The 21,554-nt window shown below is 35.6% G+C and overlaps 1 protein-coding gene across 4 annotated transcripts in view; it reads right to left on the bottom strand.

The window, feature by feature from the left end:
* Window positions 1-15,398, bottom strand: part of LOC126778796 (tau-tubulin kinase homolog Asator) — a 74,024-nt gene extending 58,626 nt beyond the window's left edge. For 3 of the 4 annotated variants that reach the window (XM_050502469.1, XM_050502468.1, XM_050502466.1), the window contains exon 1: window positions 15,267-15,398. The gene's annotated coding sequence lies outside the window, so the exon portion shown is untranslated. Of the gene's footprint in view, window positions 1-15,262 lie in introns of all 4 variants that reach the window. The other variant, XM_050502467.1, reaches the window with a different exon arrangement.
* Between the last annotated feature and the right edge of the window lie 6,156 nt (window positions 15,399-21,554).

The following is a 21,554-nucleotide window of genomic DNA, read 5'->3' on the forward strand; positions in this document are numbered from 1 at the left end:
AATGTTATAGTATATTACTACTATGTATATTTGATGAGCCGGTTGGCGTGGTTGGTAGATACTTGCCTTTCACGCCGAAGGTCTTGAGTTCGATTCCCACCCAGGACAGACATTTGTGTGTATAAACATGTCTGTTTGACCTGAATCTGGTTGTAAATATCTACATAAGTATGTATTTACAAAAGAAAAATAGTATATTTAGTATATCAGTTGTCTGGTTTCCATAGCACGAGCCCTGCTTAGTTTGGGATCAGATGGCCGTGTGTGAATAATGTCCCAGGATATTATTATTATTATATGTAGTAGCGTAATTACAGTTTCACCAGCTTTTTTACATTACATTTACAGTTATACAACGAGAAAACACAATGCAATTTTTAAATAAATAAAATATAATAAAACTCGAAACAAGAAAAGTTATTCATAAAATTAAACAATGTAGGTAGTGATAAAAAACTATGAAAAATTATTAAAATGTAAAAATATGAAAAGATATTAACGAGACAAAAATAAAAAGTATGTAAGTAATTTCAAAACATTAGTTTAAAAGGGTGCGATTACATAACATTACATTACTATAATTGACATATTTGACATATTTTTAAATACATTTTTCATTTATAACTTCTGTCAACGACTCATGACAAATATAATTGGCCGATTGGCGTGGTTGGTAGATCCTTGCTTTTCACGCTGAAGCCACCCAGGACAGACACTTGTGTGCATAAACGTGTCTGTTTGTCCTGAGTCTGGTTGTAATTATCTATACATATAAGTATGTATTTACAAAAGAAAGTACAAGCTCTGCTTAGCTTGGGATCAGATGGCCGTGTGTAAACCACCACATATCTCGTCCCGCAGTGTATACATAGTCTTTTGTTTGTCATGGTGGAAGAGTAGGGTACCCACAAACACAAGTATAAGCCTAGTTACAGGGGGCAATTAGTTTGTGATACTTAATTGTTATCAATAAAACATTTTTTTTTCTATTATTTTCTTTTATACGGAACATAATATCTAAATGCGATGATCTCCTAACGTTAAACTACAACTGGATACACACATTGTTTTACGTAATCGTATCAAAATAGCCCAAAAGTTTTCGTGTTTACATAAGAGTAAAACGCGAATACCGTTCGACTATTTTAGAAAATTCTTCGCTGTTCAACAAACTATTAATACGAATAAAGCTAACCCGATCATGGACAAATACAAACTAGCCTATGAATCCAGAATCCTTGGTAAATAGCATCTCTTCAAGGATCCCAACTCAAAAGAAAGCACACGGTACGGATAATCTTAATATGGAATTTCTGATGTTGACTCTTAATAAAAACACGCAGGCACAATAAAATAATTTTCATATTTGGAATAAATTAAAAAAAAAAACCCGAGTTCGCTCAGTAAAATTTGTATATTTTTTTATTGTTTCAATAATATATAGCAACGAAGTGAAAAGTATACGAGCCTCACACACAAAGGAGTAGAGAGCAGCGGAGAGCATGACGTCATACGAGAGCGTTCTGACGTTTGCCGTCACGGCGTACGATACGGTCTTATTCCCAAGGATAGAGAAATAGACGTTTCACGTCAAAAAACATATGAATTCATAAACAGAACCGCGATCAACAACTTGTATGCATACAAGTCATTTCAATGCGTATTCCTCTTCTAAAATTGTAACTCGGCGATTGACGAGCAGCTCTGAATATTTTTAAATCAATTATCGCGTTTATTTATACACGTTCATGTATTTTTTATCTGTATGTCTTTATACAATGTTTTATTATTATTTGGTATAGTTCGCCATTTATAAATATTTATACGTATAATAAAGCAGTGGAACATGTGTCTGTACCTTGAACAGATTCATCAAAACTAGTGTGGACGATAAACAAACAACAAAGAAAACTTTTTTTTTAAATTTTTCGTTTGGTTGCCTGTATGTACACGCTAATCTCCGAAACTAAGGAACGGACATTCTGGGCTTTTTAAAGGAAGATTAAGCTTAGCTTGGATCAACATTTAGGCTTTGTTTCATTAAAATGTGATTACAGTGAAAAAAGTCATCGTAATTTAAAGATTAATTAATTTAATTAAATTTGTCTTCTATATATACTAGTCGTATAATGCAATTGAAACTGTGTGTCTGTTTAAATGAATTAAAAAAAAACGAGTATGGCGGATGAAAAATAGTAACATAACACAAAATGGATTTTTTTAACGCGGGCTAAGTCACGTACACCGGTTAGTAATAAATAATACCTATATTTAATTTAAGTTATTTTAAAAAGTCGAAATACTTTGCTACTTATCTACACTAAACTCATAAAGAGGAATGATTTGTTCGCTTGTAAATAAACTTCTGATTAAGATGAATGATTAAGATTATTAAGCCGATTTAAATAATTCTTTCACCATTAGAAAGCTACGCCGTATGCGAATATGTGTATTCAGAAATATGTAAAATACGTTACTTTTCTTGATATATATGTATTTTTGGTGTGCTTGAATAAATAAATACTTTATCCAGAATTGACATATATATATTTATTAAAAAGATTTAAATCTCAAATATTGTCATTTCAGTAGTTAAGCAAGTCAGAAGAAAAACGCCGAATAGCTTTATCCGCGAGCGCATTTTAATGTACTTCCTATCTTCTATTGTCAAAAACTGAATTCCGAGCGTGTGAAGCCGCGGGCACAGCTAGTCCTAGTTAGTATTAGACTAGCTATAATCAGACTCCACAGTTACGTGTGATAAATACACGAAATGGAGTTCTACGTCGCATTCCAAGTTTCATCTGTATGGAATACCTCAAATTATAATTACAGAAATGAATACTGATAAATATTATCATCACTTGTTTATGAAATAGGTAAGCGGGCAAGTGGACACCTGATGGTAAGTGGTCACCTTGAATATTGATCTCGTCTTTCAGCCGGTAGTGGAAAATTTCTATGGATGTTTCTTTACCTGAACTTTGTCCCAAATAATCCCGCATTCTTCAATTAACAAAATTAAAACCACTTATAGTGTCATCAAAATATATCAATCAAGATACAAAATCATTTGGCTTTATTTTGGCGTGCTTAAATAAATTGGCATGCTCATTTCCTTGTTAATCACGAACGAATATCTTGGCTGGCAATTACATTGCTCTGGTGCTTCACTTATATCATAATTGGGTTAGTAGTTAGCTTTGAAATAATATCAATAGGTATTGATGACTGCTGGCGTGTTTGTACAATCTGACTTCAGGTCGATGGCCTTCTGAAAATAGCGGTATTCAGGCCAAAACTTGGCGTCGCCTTATGTTTTGTGTGTTAAGTGAAGCAAAACTAATTTCATTGTATTATTTTTGTTTTCTTTAGAAAAACTAGCGGCTTGTGGAAAAGATAGATTTTTTCATTTCAGATATGAATACCTATTTGAAATAAAAATAGGCATAAACTGGTAATTGGTCCCCACCGCCTATAGACGTTAGGCGCTATAGACACAAACTATTCGTCATATTATCATCACATTTTTTCTTAAATGGCAAATGATAAATATTTACAGGCACAAGGGAAATAACATCTTAGTTCCCAAGGTTGGTGGCGCATTGGCGATGTGAGCGATGGTTAACATTTCTTACAATGTCAATGTCTATAGGCTTTGGTTTACCATCAGGTGGCCCATTTTCTCGTCCGCCTACCTATGCTAAAAAAATATGGGTTACCGGATGTTATTAACCATCTCTCACATCACCAATGCGCCTTAAACTTAGGAACTAAGATGTCATGTCCCTCGTGCCTGTAGTTACACTAGCTCAGTCACCCTTACTACCGTAGCAAAACCATACTAAGCTAATGCTGTTTGGCGGTAGAATATCTGATGAGTTGGCGGTACCTATCCAAATGCGATTACACAAAATCGTTACCATCAACTACTAAAAATATATTAAATAAATTACTCAACTTAAAATATAATGCCTGTTCTATTTGCTTGGAGTGATATTCTTTCAGCTTTGTTTGTACATTAGAATTCAAATACCCTTTTATGAATTAATTATTTATATAAATTGTCTAATTTGGGACTAAATGTAAATACATAATATAATAGATGTTGTAATAATATAATAATATCCTGGGACATTATTCACACACGGCCATCTGATACCAAATTAAGCAGAGTTTGTACTATGGAAACCAGACATCTGATATCCTACTTTTCTTTTGTAAATACATACTTATCTCTCAGGACAAACAGACATGTTCATGCACACAAATGTCTGTCCTGGATGGGAATCGAACCCACAACCCTCGGCGTTAAAGGCATCTACCAACAACGACAACTGGCACGTCACCGCCCGTTGTGTTTGTTTTCTTAAAAAAAGTGATAAAACACATTCGGTTTTTATAAACACACTTTAAATATTATTTAATACATTGAAACGATTCAAAAACATTTTAGGATATGTTTTACTTATAGAGAACTCTTAGATTGGGCTCTTGAGAGTCTAACCATAATGTACTAGCTATCCGTTCCGGCTTTGTACGTGTTGAATAAGGGTCTACGGTCATATCGTAATACATATAATTCCATTGGTTAAGTGATCACAACACTAAAGATACGGGTTGCCATTATTTATCCCATCTTGAAAAAAAGATAGATTAGCATAAGATAGTGCGTTTATTAAGGAAGCTTAAATTTTCCCCTCCAATTAAGCGTACAACTTGTGTTAGGAGTGGGTATGACAATAGTATGAGGGGTCATCAGAATAACTTTTACATCGGTAGGCCGGTAATTTACGGTTATAACCGCTTAAAACTACTTTAAACTCAATTAAAAATAAAAAAAAAGTTAAACTAAATTATAGAGCCGGTTGGCGTGGTTGGTAGAACACTTGCCTTTCACGCCGAAGGTTGTGGGTTCGATTCCCACCCAGGACAGACATTTGTGTGCATGAACATGTCTGTTTGTCCTGTGTCTGGGTGTAATTATCTATATAAGTATGTATTTACAAAAAGAAAAGTAGTATATGTAGTATATCAGTTGTCTGGTTTCCATAGCACAAGCTTTGTACAAGCTTAATTTGGGATCAGATGGCCGTGTGTAAAAATGTCCCAGGATATTATTATTATTATTATTGTTATGAATAATTTTTCCCATTGTTCAACTTTATTTTTCTTTATTTATTTGTCTTTCAGTGTACTATATTGCATTTAGTTTTTTGGTTTTATTTTTTCTTGAAGGAGGAGGCCGAGATGGCCTATTGGTTAGAACGCGTGAATCTTAACCAATGATCGTGAGTTCAAATCCTGGCAAGCACCACTGACTTTTCATGTGCTTAATTTGTGTTTATAACTCATCTCGTGTTTGACGGTTAAGGAAAACATCGTCAGGAAACCTGCATGTGTCTAATTTCACTGAAATTCTGCTACGTGTATTTTACCAATCCGCATTTGAGCAGCGTGGTGGAATAAGCTCCAAACCTTCTCCTCAAAAGGGAGAGGAGGCCTTAGCCCAGCAGTGGGACATTCACAGGCTGTAACTGTTACTGTACTGTTTTTCTTGAAACACGCAATTAATTTTATAATAAGTTTTATTTATTATATAATTAATAGTGTACCTCTTTAGTTAATCATTTATTTTATTTTCAATAATTAAATGTATTTATTTATATTTATATACAGACATTTTTATAAAATACAAAATTTAAATTAAAAGAAAGAATAAGGAAAATACTTATTACAAATTTAAAGCAAAAACACGCCGTCTAAAAGATTGTCCTGTGGCATGTCATGTATGTGTTCCTCTTTGTGTATTGTCGTTATTATAATTCAACTGTACTCTATTTACGTATTACATGTTACTTAGTTTTTTTTTTTTTTATAGAATAGGAAGGTCGACGAGCATATGGGCCACCTGATGGTAAGTGGTCACCAAACGCCCTTAGACATTGGCATTGTAAGAAATGTCAACCATCGCTTATAGCCAATGCGCCACCAACCTTGGGAACTAAGATTTTATGTCCCTTGTGCCTGTAATTACACTGGCTCACTCACCCTTCAAACCGGAACACAACAATATCAAGTATTGCTGTTTTGCGGTAGAATATCTGATGAGTGGGTGGTACCTACCCAGACGAGCTTGCACAAAGCCCTACCACCAGTAACTGACGTAGGACATACTCCCACGTGACCTTGTGGCGGACTGTCAATATTCCATAATAATTTCTTACGAAAGATATTCGGATGAGATCATAGACAATTTAGTACTTTTTATAGTTTTTATATAATCCTAACAGTTTGTTTATGCGTGTGTAAGCTTGCGTGTAGATTCGTTAAACATTTTTGAGTTTCACGTTTAAATGGGATTATGTACGTCGTGTTTTTATATTTCTAAAGCGTATTTCAATTTTACACCTCACGTCCCAGATACACATATAAACAATAAATTCTGAAACAACAGAAATAGAACGATGAACTGACGACTGATTGACGGACGGCTCACATTAATGGGAGTGTTATTATTATGATTTTTTGAACGTTTTAATGGGAGAGCAACGTCCTTTTGTTTTATCATCATCATCAGACTGTGCCAGTCCACTGCTGGACATAGGTATCTCTCATTGCACGCCACTGATCTTCAGCCTCCTCCAATCCCTACCCGCTTTACGAATATCATCCCAACAGGGCGCCCTTCACCACGTTTGCCGACACGCGGTCTGGTCTCAAGAACCTGTAGATGACCTGTTATGTTATGTTATGTTATCTGAACAATGTCGGTAACTTTGGGTCTCTGAGGAATAATTTTGTTTCAGATTTCATCACAAAGAATAGCTCCGAGCACAGCTCTCTCCATTTCAAATAATTATTTATTTAATCCCTTTTATTTTTATATAATTATGGCGTTAAATATGATATCATAGAGCTCCCGTGCTCAGTAAGGGATTGTGTACAGATATATATAATTAGGTAGCTACTGAAAATCTACATTTCGAAACGCGGATAACTTTTTTTTATAAAATTACATAAGGTCGTCTGTTACTAAAGTAAAAGCCTTAAAGCCTTTATCGTAAGTAATAACTGATTTATACTACAAATTTACACAGATAATTTTAATAGTAATAATTACAAACTTGCGCTATTCATAATACAACGCTATCTAGTAACGAAATATCATCTAGTCGAGATGGCCTAGTGGTTAGAACGCGTGAATCTTCACCGATGATCGTGGGTTCAAACCCGGGCAAGCACCACTGAATTTTCATGTGCTTAATTTGTGTTTATAATTCATCTCGTGCTTGACGGTGAAGGAAAACATCGTGAGGAAACCTGCATGTGTCTGATTTCAGTGAAATTCTGCCACATGTGTATTCTACCAACCCGCATTGGAGCAGCGTGGTGGAATAAGCTCCAAAACCTTCTCCTCAAAAGGGAGAGGAGGCCTTAGCCCAGCAGTGGGACATTAACAGGCTGTTACTGTTAGTAACGAAAATTAAAATTAAAATAACAACCGATATGATTGAAACACACCGAGTTTAATAATATCCTGTAACAAACAAACGTATCTTGTTTAAATGGACATTCTACAATTTAAAATTATTTTAATATTTTTTGAGATTCATTTGTTAATATAAAAACGAGTCCATTGTCCTAATAAAAAGCTACTAACCCCGTGTACTCAGAAACCAGAGGTTACAAGTTCCTGATATTAATAACATGTTGGAACGTCAGAAGTTTTGGGAAAATCGTTTGTTTTTTCGAATGTATGTTACCACTCCACGTAAACCGCGTTAATCCAGCCCAGGTAAGCACAACTTAATTTTCATGTGCTTAATTTGTGATTATAATTTATCTCGTGCTCGGCTCGTATTTATTTTGTAAAGGAAATTTAAGAACCTACGTCATAAAACCTCTAAAACTCATTATTAGTTAGTTACCTAAACCTAATTGACCATTTAAATTTTAACAATATAATGCGTTATTATTCTTAAATTTAAGGGGCGGAATTTTGCGGCTGGTGCGTCAAATCTTAGATGCGCCACTGTGGGTTGGAAACAACACATGCAAATTTGCCACATATGCTTCCACCCACATTGGAACATAGTGGAAAAAGACTAAGCGTTCTCCACAAAAGAGAGAAGCAAGTTCAGCAGTGGAACAATAAGAGGCTGTTACGTTTAGTCAGAAGGGATACACGACTGTTTAAGAACGACATACGAGACTTAACCGTAAGACACGCCTTTAGAAAAAAAAGTGTTATTTCTCTCCAAAAAGTCACTTTAAATATGAATAGTTGTTTACCACAGATAACGTTGATCAAATATTTGCATAAAATATTAAAAAAGTAAATAACTAATTTATATTATCTTTTACATACATTTCGTAAATATATTTCAAACTACCGAGTAGTTACATATCGTAAATCATATTTAATAACAAGATTAATTATCAAAACATAATTTTATAAATAAACTTTGAACACATTTAATCTAATTACTTCTTGGGTTATTAGTGAATGTTCCGTTAAATAATTAAATGTTTATCCCGTAAATGTCTCCCAGATAGGCAAAGACCTCCATCCATTCTACATAAGGTTTTGGAGGCCACCATCGCCCATAGATATTGTCGCTGTAAAAAATATTAACCTTTCCTTTCGATGCCAATGCGCCACCAACCTTGGGAACTAAAATGTTATATTTCTTGTGCCTGTAATTACACTGGCCCAGTCAACCTTCAAACCGGAATACAACAATGCTAAGTGTCCTGTTTCGTGGTAGAATATCTGATAAGTGGATGGTACCTTTCCAGACGGGTTTGCACAAAGTATAAGCCCTAGGACCAGTATAAACCCGCTAACTTCAGAATCACGCGTTCTAAGCAGTGCCAATGAGCCATTAACACAAAATTAAATCCTTATTCAGTTCTCATGACAGCAACGAATTGAGACAATGTGGACCTGCCGGAAATTACACGACGTGATATAAAACATTATTATTCACAAGACTCATATTATTTATAACGCCCCGAAAGTAATCCAGAAGTACAAAAATAACAAAGTGCATTGCACTAATTTGCGTATTTAGAATAAGGACATACCACATATGTTTCCACCAGAAACCGCTTTCTCGTTTAAGAGTTTTTCTTTAAGAATCGGGACAATTATTTTTGTATTGACATTAAATGTTAATGAATGGATATAAACAATTTTATTTGTTTTTAATTTAAATTCTTAACTTTTTTTATTAAACGTGTGTTTATATTATTTTACATTGCCTATTATATCAAGAAAATAATGGTGAATATTGGGGCCGCTACAGGAAATACTGCACTGAACAAACGACGTAAAAAAACATCACTATTTACGAATTATATTGTGTCGTTTGTTTGTTTAGTTGAAACACTGAATGGTGCAACTTTTACAAAACAATATACACGTCGCATTGGTTTCATTAGAGACAGGAGGGCTGGAATCTGGGCCAATCGTCGGGTCGTCACGGTAGTATAATCCCGTGTTTATACCCAAGGAAACGGAGTGGTTACCGCTGGTGTTTTAATGGAGTATCCCCACATACTAGGCGCCTGCGAGTCTCACAGACACACTTCTAGACAGGGAAACGCGTAACTGCGTTTTTCCAGCGAGAAATAAAAGGAGTGCTGGAAGCGAAATTACATTTCAATGGGATTCTATGGCGATATGTATATAAATAGATACCGTAGCTATTTTTGAGTCATCAATGCTGTTTTCCTTATTTGTTTGTCTGATTTTAAAAGTTTTCAAAGGATACGCATACTTTTTATAATTAGTTCTATTTTACTATTATTTTTGTATCTGTTTTATTTCTGTCACGTATAATAAACAACGAGATTGCGGTCTATAATAATGTGTTCATTTCATATTGCAAATCCCAATAACTGATAGATATTTTTTGTATTGTGTTCTTCGATCATCATAAACTATGCAATTTGTTCATTCAATATTGCGTGTTGTCGAACTTAACATTTTACTATCCCGACTCCATCATTTATTTATTCGAAATCCATCGGTATATACTAAGAAATACATTTTCTTAATGCGTATATAAAAATAGTTCTACAAAGTATAATACCGATTACAGACATTTTATAAGTTGTTGACAGACGAAAAACGAAAAAAAAAAACAAATCTTTAACTTAAATAACAGTGTATGTTAACGAAATACATAATTTTGACATTAATTACAACGGAATATAAAGTAGTAAATAGCATTATGATCTAATTAAGAATCCATAGATTAAAATATTGTTCATAATATAAAAGTTCCATGTTTGAAAAATAATATGTATTCTTAATAATCTTCGACCGAAAGTATCACTTCCTTGTGCTTAACCGGAATTGTAAAATATATTTAAAAAAAAGGAAAGTCGATCATCGCCCGTCATAGAAGAAGAATATCACGATGGCGCGAAGTTTGGGTGCTTCGAATTAAAGTAATAAATGTTTGTTTTGTTTCTTATTTGTGTATTTTTTATTATAAAGTCAAATACTTTTTTATGTATTCTTTTTAAAAAAAAACATTTTCACTTCTGGTTCGTAAGAGTATATATATTACAAATTATTGTTTTAATGGCTAACATACAATGGTCGATGAAGAACGACAAATAATATTAATGTACGTCTGAAATCTGTTTTGCGTGCACTTTACTCCGTTGATAATAATTTGATAAATTATTGCTATTTTCAAAGTGCATTTGGTACGATCTTATAATACGCTAATCAATGTATATTTTAATAGCTGTTTCGCGGGGTAGCCATTACTGTTTCTGTTCCGTTCTTGGGGCTCAAGATTAGACTATTAAATACAAAAAAGTTTTTGTGTTTATAATTTATCTCGTGCTTTTTTTATAGAATAGGAAGGAGGACGAGCATATGGGCCACCTGATGGTAAGTGGTCACCAACGCCAGACGCTTAGATATTGGCACTGTAAGATATGTTGACCATCGCTCACATTTCCAATGCGCCACCCACCTTGGGGCCTAAGATTTTATGTCCCTTATGCCTGTAATTACACTGACTTACTCACCATTCAAACCGGAACACAACAATACCAAGTACTGCTGTTTTGTGGCAGAATATCTGATGAGTGGGTGGTACCTACCCAGACGAGCTTGCACAAAGCTCTACCACCAGTGCTCCGTGAAGGAAAACATCGTGAGGAAACCTGCATGGTGCGGATGATAATCTGCATCGTAACACTTAAATCGAAACCAATTCAGTTATTTAAAGGTTATGGTGGAATAAAGAAAATCGCATATATACGTGAAATCTGAAAACATTACACTCGTTTTTTGGGCAGTCACGTAAAAATGAGTCATATTTGTATTGATATCCCTCTATGGCAGATTAGATATATGTTACAATGAATTTCAATCTTAAATTTGTATAATATGATATAATATATATATGCGTTAATAACTTTGTGTAATCTGTTTTAGGTTATGAAAACATATTATAATATTATCGAGGGATTAATAATAGGAACAATATAATATTAAAAATGAAAAATTTACTTATTTTACCTCCAAACAGTATATATACCGCATATTATTGTCGTGTTCCGGTTGTGTAGGTGGCGCATTGGCAATGTAAGGAATAGTAATATTTCTAACAGCGCCAATATCTATGGGCGGTGGTGACCACTGACCATTTGCCTGTTCGCATACCAATTTAAAAAAAATAATTGTTATAGCCTGTTGACACAGTTAAAAAGTCAATCAGTTAAAAAGTCTTGTCTTGCACAAGATAGTTGTAAAAAACAAATTTACGATCACACTAACTTTGCTACATCTGTTGCTTTTGTGGCTAACGGAATAAAGGTGAAAATTACTTAATATTACGCTGTCGCATTTGTCCATTAGTCTATTATTAAACAAAGATATGATCTGGGGTGTTTTTGCCAAATGGTCACTCGTGTAACGATTAATTATGAACAGTTTTTCATCTTTTGATCTCAGTCTGTATTATTTCAATTTCGTTTTTTAAAGTCCTGTAGATCGAAATAATGAATTCCCTTTTTTATTGCTATGTTTTTCAACCTCAAGTCTATCTGGTAAATATGTGTGGAGACTACCTCGATGGGATCAAAACCTGTAAAATTCTCAATAGCAGCCCTGAGTTTAGAGGTTGGAAGTGAGATCCACGCCTCGAAAACCACGTAAAGCGGTTAGTCCCGCGCCTGAACTCTGGATTTGCCGTCCCATCGGATTATTAGAGTAATAGCATAGAGAGTGCATATTTGTTTGCACACACACTTGTGCACTGTTATATGTCTTGCGCAGTTGGCTAGTGTCTCTGCAGATTGACCGCCATGGCCGCAATCGGTCAGGTACACATCATCATTGTGTAAGGAGATTAGATCCATACAAGTTCAGTTGGAGTCCATAAAATATATTGTAATTTCCTTCGAATAAATCTGGAGTTAGGAAGTTAGAAGAGAAACACTCATCAAAAAGCCGATACAGTTGGTTCTTCGCCTGATTACTTACCGAGAGTTTTCTTAAGTGAGTTCTCGTAAGTGCCTTGTAACTCATAGGCCGCTAATGGGGTTTTCTTAGTAGAAAACCAAACTAAATAACTCCTAAATCGGAGTCGAATTCGGTGTCTTATGATCCGCTGGCTGACTTGCATCATATATGCCTACTTACATGATGCAAGTCAAGACCAATGAAATAGTCTATATACAGAATAATTTTCTCTGAGGAATTATTCTCTCTCTCTAAGGAATTATTCTCTCTAATTCCTGCTTCCCCCTTCCTTCTTAAGTCCACGGGAGCTGGTTCTCGATGTCACCGCCTAACTGTGACATCAATTCCATCGCGAACAAAGAAATTTGGCAACTCCTTTCTTTGTCGCACTTCCAAAAAATGGAATTCCTTACCAGCTCACGTGTTCCCCTCCTCTTACAACCCGGGTTCCTTTAAACGAGGCGTGAAGAGCCATCTTGCATGCCGGCAAGGCGAAGGCGGCTGGTGCACAACGTTTTTCCCGTCTGTACTGGCCGTCGTCGCGTTTGGACTCTACTACCACTTACCATCACGTGGAGTAGAGTCATTTGCCCTCCCGGCAAATATAAAAAAAAAACAAATGACGAGAGATTAACTATTTTTATTAAATAATTTTTTCTATGATCCTATTTATTACGAGTATCTTAAACGAAATTGGAAAAATTATGTAATTGTAATTACTCTTTCATAGTTTTCGACAATTTGTAAGATTTCACTATTGTTCTAAATTATATCTTACATGTTGGTTCATTTTTAGAAATCAACAGTACAGTAACAGCCTGTGAATATTCCACTGCTGGGCTAAGGCCTCCACTCCCTTTTGAGGAGAAGGTTTGGAGCTTATTCCACCACGCTGCTCCAATGCGGTTTGGTAGAATACACATGTGGCATAATTTCATGTGAAATTAGACACATGCAAGTTTCCTCAAGATGTTTCCCTTCACCGTCAAGCAAGAGATGAATAAAAATCACAAATTAAGCACATGAAAAATCAGTGGTGCTTGCCTGGGTTTGAATCCACGATCGTTGGTTAAGATTCACGCGTTCTAACCACTAGGCCATCTCGGCTTAGAAATCAACATTACCCACAGAAATCTAAACCTTTTTTAAATCTAAACGTGTTATTGGATTCAAATATTGTTCTGATCTAATCTTAAAATAATCATTAACATATCTTTGGGATAACCTGGAATAAGATTTAGGAGTATTGTTAGGAATCATGCTGTGATTCAGACCGAATAAATGTTCGGTAAATACAATAGTATCTTTAATATATGTATAGCCATTTGATTAAACGACTTTGAACATCGTTAATGCCAAGCCAGACAAACGTCTCAGGGTAGTGCAAAGACAACTGCACGATAGAGGGCATTGACTCTTTAGATCACACAGATTCTCTTATATATAAATTACTCATAAAGGTAATATCATATATGAAATATTGTGAATTCTGTATATGTATATCGTCTTTACCATGAAATATTATGAAAACAAAACAAAATTGGTTTTACAACAAACCCCAGTGGAACTCCCTAATTGAATCTGCTTGTGCTTATTTTACTTTATTTAAAGTCGAAAATTTTCATTATTCTATTCATAATAATCGATCTAAGAAAACCAAATGTGTATGTATATACATACAATATAATAGGTAAATTACATATATATGTAATTTACCTATTTCAATCATTATTATATATGATAAACATTATCGAATGCTTTGCAAAATTTAACAAAACACGTACCAATCTTATACGTAATACGTATACGTATTATACGTACTGTATTCACCGAATAATTTGGCAACATTTAATGAAATCAAGTTTTATTTCATTTTGCATAGTTTTATTTACGGCTGAAGTGAATTATTTCGTTAAAAATTATTTCTATGTATATTATAAAATAGAATTTTGTTTGTACTTCCTTCTGTGTTTCTCCTTTAGTTATATAAATTCCTTTATTATTATTATTAGTATAAAACCAGGTTATAGTTGTTTTTATTTTTGTTGTTATGGATCACTAGATGAATTTATTATGACATGAAATTAAATCTTGTAAGCATTGGTGGCAGTTGTTGCAATACCAGAAAATTTAAGAATTTTTAAGAAAAATCCAAAAATTCACGTCCAACTTTCGTCCAAGGTCGCTTAAAAAGTTTAATTGAAAATTTTAAAGTCGACTGACTCGCAATCGTATTATTCTTAGAGATGAAATTAATGTTGTAAATAACTTGCACTGCCAACGTTTTGAAATATTATCCAATTATTTTATTCCATAATATCGTTATGTTTTCTTAGACATTTCAAAACATCTTCTGTAATTTTTTATGTATTGATTTTTGTGATAACAAATATAAAACTTTAAAATATATTCTTTTAAATAATTTTACAAAGTAATAGTATTAAATAGCCGATTTAAATGACAAAGAAATTTGTGCACAACAAAAGTTACACAGTTTTATATTCGTAACATTGGAGTTTGTTAACCTAGAGTTAAAATAAACTACCACTAGTAAACATATATAAATTAAAATACATTTCATTATATTTGATTAATACCGTTTGCGAAAAAGTTTTAATTTTAGTATCACAGATAAAATAAACATTGCCACAAACTTTTATGTCATAAAAAAACATCTAAAAATGACTCTGTATTCTTTATCCGACGAAAATTGCACGCGTCACTAAAAATTAGCGCCAAACGGGTAAATTTATAAAATATACTCACATACCCATTCAAAATCATTGTCCAATAACATACACACAAAATAAACTATTTCTAGAACTTCACTATGAAAATCGCGTCGGCTATTTTTAAAATGGCGGCCGGTCCGCTCGATGTCCCGCTAACGTCTGAGTAAGTTTTATGATCTCGTGAAAGTAAATCGGGATTGGGGAAATATAAAATTACTCGCGCTATAGTGATGTGAAAACGATTCAACCGAACATAAAACAAAATATGCTAAGCATAAAAAGATCCAACAATTGTTATTCGGCAATCAGAATACTTGACAATTTTTTTTCAGCCATTCAAAGTCAAAATATATTTTATTTAAATTGAGCACTTTTGAAGTCATTTTTCAAATTTTAATTTAAATATAAGGCTACCACCGGTTCTGAATGTGGATTCTACTGAGCAAAACCGGCGAGAAACTAAGTAGTTACTCTTTTTAACAATCTAAAAATGTACATGTAACAATCTATTAGGTTCTTACATATGAAATTAGCGTTTTGTCGTACTGACCATTTTGATCTGAAATATCTCCTCCTTGGTTAAAAATTCTAAATTCAAGCTTATAAATTCATTGGGCAGGTACATTTGAGTTTTGATAACAGTAATTCATTTGTTTTTTCCTCATTATGTTTTTCTTTGGCGTCGCTTATTACCGCATAATGGAAAACATGAAATATCGATATATTTACGAGTACGAGTTCTACCGTGGCACCAATGCTGTAGAAATAGTTCGAAGGATTAATTATGTGTACGGCGCTGGTTTCGCAAAAGAAAGCACGGTACATTTTTGGTTTCAACGTTTTCGTTCTGGAAATTTCGACCTTCAAAACCAACTCCGTGGACGGCTGGAGACCAAAGTAGAAAATGAAGAATTAAAGGCTATTGTGGAAGCGGATCCATCACAAAGCACTTCAGAGATAGATGCAGGCCTCGGGGTAAGTGATAAAACTGTATTAATCCACTTGAAGCAAATCGGGAAAGTAAAAAAACTTGAACGATGGGTACCTCATGAATTGAGTGAATTGAACTTGCAAACACATGTCCACTGCTGTGTTACTTTGCTCAACCGACACAATAATGAAGGGACTTTAAATCGAATCAGTACTTGTGATGAAAAGTGGATACTGTACTATAATCGGAAGCGCTCGTCACAACGGCTGAACCCTGGAGACTCAGCCAAATTCTGCCCTAAACGAAAATTGACTCAGAAAAAGTTACTTGTGAGTGTTTGGTGGACTAGCGCCGGTGTCGTTCACTACAGATTTCTAAAATCTGGCCAAACGATTACGGCAGATATCTATTGTCAGCAACTGCAACCAATGAAGGAAGAACTAGCTGCTAAACAACCGAGCACACACTGCACAACAAACAAACACTAAGTTAGATGAGCTACAATTGGAATGTCTGCGATATTCACCGTACTCCCCGGACCTTGTTTCCATGTTTTCCGGAATTTGGACAACTTCTTACAAGAAAAAAAATTCAACTCCGATGCGGCAGTCCAAACCGCCTTCAAAGAGTTTATTGATTCTCGCCCCCATGGTTTTTTTAGTAAAGGGATCAATGAACTACCTATGAGATGGCAAAAGTGCATAGATAACAACGGTGCATACTTTGATTAATTAAATATATTTTACAAAAAAAAAAAAAAATGACTTTATATTCCTCCCGTACAAAACGCCAATTTCATACGTTGTTTGCATGAAATGTAGTTTTACAGATGTTATGATTTCTTAATAAGTATCTTATACATTTCACCCACGATAGGCACGCAAATATATTTGTTAACAAGTAATTAATATGTAATTCTATTAATATTTATACCTCTCTATACCTTTATATATATATATAAAGGTATACAAAGATATATAAAATAAAAATGGAGTTAAGATAAATCACAATGCCAGTTAATTATAGTATATCTAAATCATGCATATTCGGCACAATATTGAGTCTCATACAATAATAGATAATAAATAGACATCTTTAGAAAACCAACAGGCCCAAATAAAATGAGTTTTTTTTTTGTTTTATAGTAATGGAAGGCGGACGAGCATGTGGGCCACCTGATGTTAAGTGGTCACCAACGCCCTTAGACATTGGCATTGTAAGAAATGTTAACCATCATTTACATCACCAATGCGCCACCAACCTTGGGAACTAAGATGTTATGTCCCTTGTGCCTGTAATTACACTGGCTCACTCACCCTTCAAACCGGAACACAACAATACCAAGTACTGCTGTTTTGCGGTAGATTATCTGATGAGTGGGTGGTACCTACCCAGACGAGCTTGCAGAAAGCTCTACCACCAGTAGTAAGAGAATAGAACTGACCCAGACGGGCTTGCACAAACCTCTAACAAGATAACTAAAATGATTTTACGTCATACCCTACATTAATAACATAAAACCCATAAACACTTAAAATCACCAAACATCTTCAAATCCCTCGACGATTACTCGTAGTTTACTCAGTCTTACACCTGAAGTAAATTAATCATGTACAATTACTAATTTCTAATCCCGAACAAATGAATATTTTAAGGAAAAAACACAACTTAAAATTTATCACGTTTTTTTATAAACTAAAGTATTTTCCCTATTTTGGTAAAAGATAACGCGTCATAGATAACGAATAGGTTAATATCTAGATATCCTTTATTATCATAAGTTTTTTATTTGTTATCTGTTATCATAAATATTTGAAATTTAACCATTTTCCTTTTATAATCTATGTTATATGTCAATGCTGGGAAATTTGCCTGTTTGAAAATTAACTCTCGTATTAATTATTGATATTAGAGATTTATTAGTAAAGTCTGATTCGGTTTTAGATATATTATTATACAAACAGTATTTTTAGATAAAATTTATAATATTAAAAATTTTTGACCACAACTTCGTAGTAACGCTATAATAGCCAACGGAAGAATAAATGTATAAACGAATAGTAGATTTACACATTTCATCCGATTATGTAATAGCTCTGCTACATTAGACTGCCTCGCTGGTCTCGTAGCTAAATATATCCCGGAGGTCCAGGGTTCAATTCCCAGGTGGGCCATTAAAAAGTTATTGGATTTTACTGTCAGAAAATTCTCAGTAGCAGCCCGGAGTCTGGAAGTCAGTAGTATGTACCCGTGCGTCTGAAAGCACGAAAAGCGGTGGTCCTGCGCCTGAACTCTTCCCGGACGTGTCGGATTGCCGTCCCATCGGATTATGAGAGCTAGGGAATAGACAGTGCTCCTGTGTTTGCACACACTTATGCACTATAATATCTCCTGCGCAGTTGGCTAATCTCTCTTGAGATTGGCCGCCGTGGCCGAAATCGGTCTGGTAGACATTATTATTATACAATACAAACAGTTCTTGATTAATATGACTTCATTTATAAGACAACACTATAGCACAATTTTATATTCTTTCCGATAACTTTTAACGTAATTTTTTCACGAATTCATAACAAATCATATATTATTCAAGATCTAGACCTCAATTTAAGGTCAATGTTGTTCATTTGTCTTTACTGCTCTTGTGGTTGGAATAATCTATGGGATTTTTCTGCCGGTCAGTATTTTTTCAATTTAAAAAACCCAAGAGACAACCATTGCTCTAAGCATATTTTCGGCAAATGTTTAACAATGCGTGAATCTTAACCGATGGTTATGGGTTCAAACCAGAGCACGCACCACTGAATTATCACGTGCTTTATTTGTGTTTGTAATTCATTTCGTTCTCGACGGTTAAGGAAAACATTGTAAGGAAACCTGCATGTGGCGGATGAATATCATCAGGGCAGCGTGGTGCAGTAAGCTCCAAGACTTCTCCCAGCAGTGGGATATATACAGGCTGTTACCTAAAAATACTTTACATACCACAAATATTTGTTTATATTTATTATTTTACTACCAAATTAGTCGTAAAAAGTTTACTTATAATGTTTTAATTGCACATATGTAATTATATCTTAATTAAATTAATTGTGTTTTATTATATACTTAAGAGATTCATCGATCCTAATTTAAAACCGCCATTTTGTTTGTTTGATTGTTTGCTATGCCCATAAAGGTAAAGTAATTAATTCATTTTTGGCGTGACTTGTGATTCGTTGAATGTGTTCAAATGTGTGATTTGGATTTTTAAGAGTAATCGATTGAATATTTACATCAATTTGAATGATTTCTGTTTTTATAAAGACCAATTCAAAATACCAGTGCAAAAAGCATAATATTAACAAACCTCATTTAAAAAAACAAATACAAACTGACACTCTTACATGGATAGATAACGTCGATAGTTTCAAGCACATCACTACACATCGAACATACCAACAACACCTGCCAATACACGAACTTCCAAGAATTGAACCGTTGTTTATTTTCGTCTATCTGTCTATTTACTGTGTTTTTTCTGTGTATTTACTTCATACGTTACTTTAACAGTCAAAATATAATGTAATGAATCATCATCGTCAGTTCTTCATGATGAAACAGTGATTGACTTCATTTGATTTTCATTCGTATATATAATTTTTTTTATAGAATAGGAAGGCGGATGAGCATATGGGCCACCTGATGGTAAGTGGTCACCAACGCCCATAGACATTGGCATTGTAAGAAATGTTAACCATCGCTTACATCGTCAATGCGCTACCAACGTTGAAAACTAAGATGCTATGTTCCTTGTGTCTGAAATTACACTGGCCCACTCCCTTCAAACCGGAACACAATAGTACCAAGTACTGCTATTTTGGGGTAGAATATTTGATGAGTGGGTGGTACCTACCCAGACGAGCTTGTACAAAGTCCTACCACCAGGAAATGTATGTTACTGTGTATATATTTGAGATTTTTATCCGTGCAGTGACGGAGAAAGAATACATTTCACTGCCCCTCTCTTTCCCATGGGTGTCGTAAGAGGCGACTAAGGGATATCTGAGCGACCATCTGCTCATCTGGTGGTAGGATGCTAACATCCGCCTGGCTTGTTACCACCGTACGCATGGTGAAAAACTCGTGAAGTGGCTTGCAGCCGCGTTTCGAGGTCAGCCAGCGTACAGCCAGTGCCCGAGCGAGTATTGCCGCGATGGGTGTTGGTCCAGTGGAGACGGCTGTTGAACCAATGCCGGGGGAAACTGTATTGACCTGCCGGACAGGGAGACCTGAAGAAACGGCTGTTCCGCTGGCCACCCGTGGCATAGTACAGGGGCCCGAGCATGCCTAACCAGCTCGCGAGGCTGCCCCACCAGGCCACGCATAATCTCGGGGTGGACCGTCGTGCCGGTTGGTGACCGGAAGGTGGGGTCCCGGCGGCCACTTCCGGGGGGGTTCGGGGGCCCTTGCGTCCGGCGGATCAGTATATTTTCCCTTTTGGCAACCATTTGGGAAAACACGCCTCCATACTTTTCCCATCCCTATCGTGGCAATACGTCGCTCGCTTCACGTATCTTTTCCTTATTTTTCCAAATGGTAGCGCAAATAAGAAATAACGGTCGTTCAGCGGTGCACACCCCCACCATACCGAGACAGTACAGCCAGCAATGTTGTTTCTCACGGAGACACAAACACTCCGTCCTGCCGATACCAGCTACCTTAATTATCCCGGCTACACGCTTGAAGAATCCTTCAAAGCGAAAGCCGGAGTATGCTTGTTCGTCAGGGCGGATGTTTGTTGTCACCGACTGCGCTGCTTGGAGGACCCCTCCTTCTCTATGTTGGTGGTACGTGTGGACCTGGTTCGTCAGAGTCGAGTCTACTTGTGCCTCTACAGATCCCACAATGGTGACTTGGAGACAAGCCGATTATTTGACCATCTTAGTCGGGTGGCAGATGCTGCGCAAGAGCAATTTCCTAACGCGGAATTGGTGTTTTTGGGGGATTTTAATGCTCACCACGAATCATGGTTGAAATCCTTCAAAACTGACCATGCTGGAAGGACTGCTCATGCGTTTGCTCTCACACATGACTTGACCCAACTGGTTGATCAGCCTACCAGGATCCCAGACATTGATGGGCAAGCACCTTCTCTACTGGACCTTCTGCTGACTTCTCACCCGGTGGAATATCAGGTTGTGGTTCAGGCTCCTCTTGGCTCTTCGGATTACGGCCTTATATCTACCAGAGTGCCACAGGCCAAGCTGCCGCCACTAGCGGTATGCAAACGTCGCGTTTGGCACTATAAGTCGGCAGATTGGGACGGTATGCGCGATTACTATGCGTCGGTCCCTTGGAAGGAACGTTGCTTCAGTGGGAATGACCCGACAGCTAGTGCCGCTGCTGTTGCTGA

This window comes from Nymphalis io, chromosome 27 (assembly GCF_905147045.1).
Source record: "Nymphalis io chromosome 27, ilAglIoxx1.1, whole genome shotgun sequence".
NCBI classification, from domain to species: domain Eukaryota; kingdom Metazoa; phylum Arthropoda; class Insecta; order Lepidoptera; family Nymphalidae; genus Nymphalis; species Nymphalis io.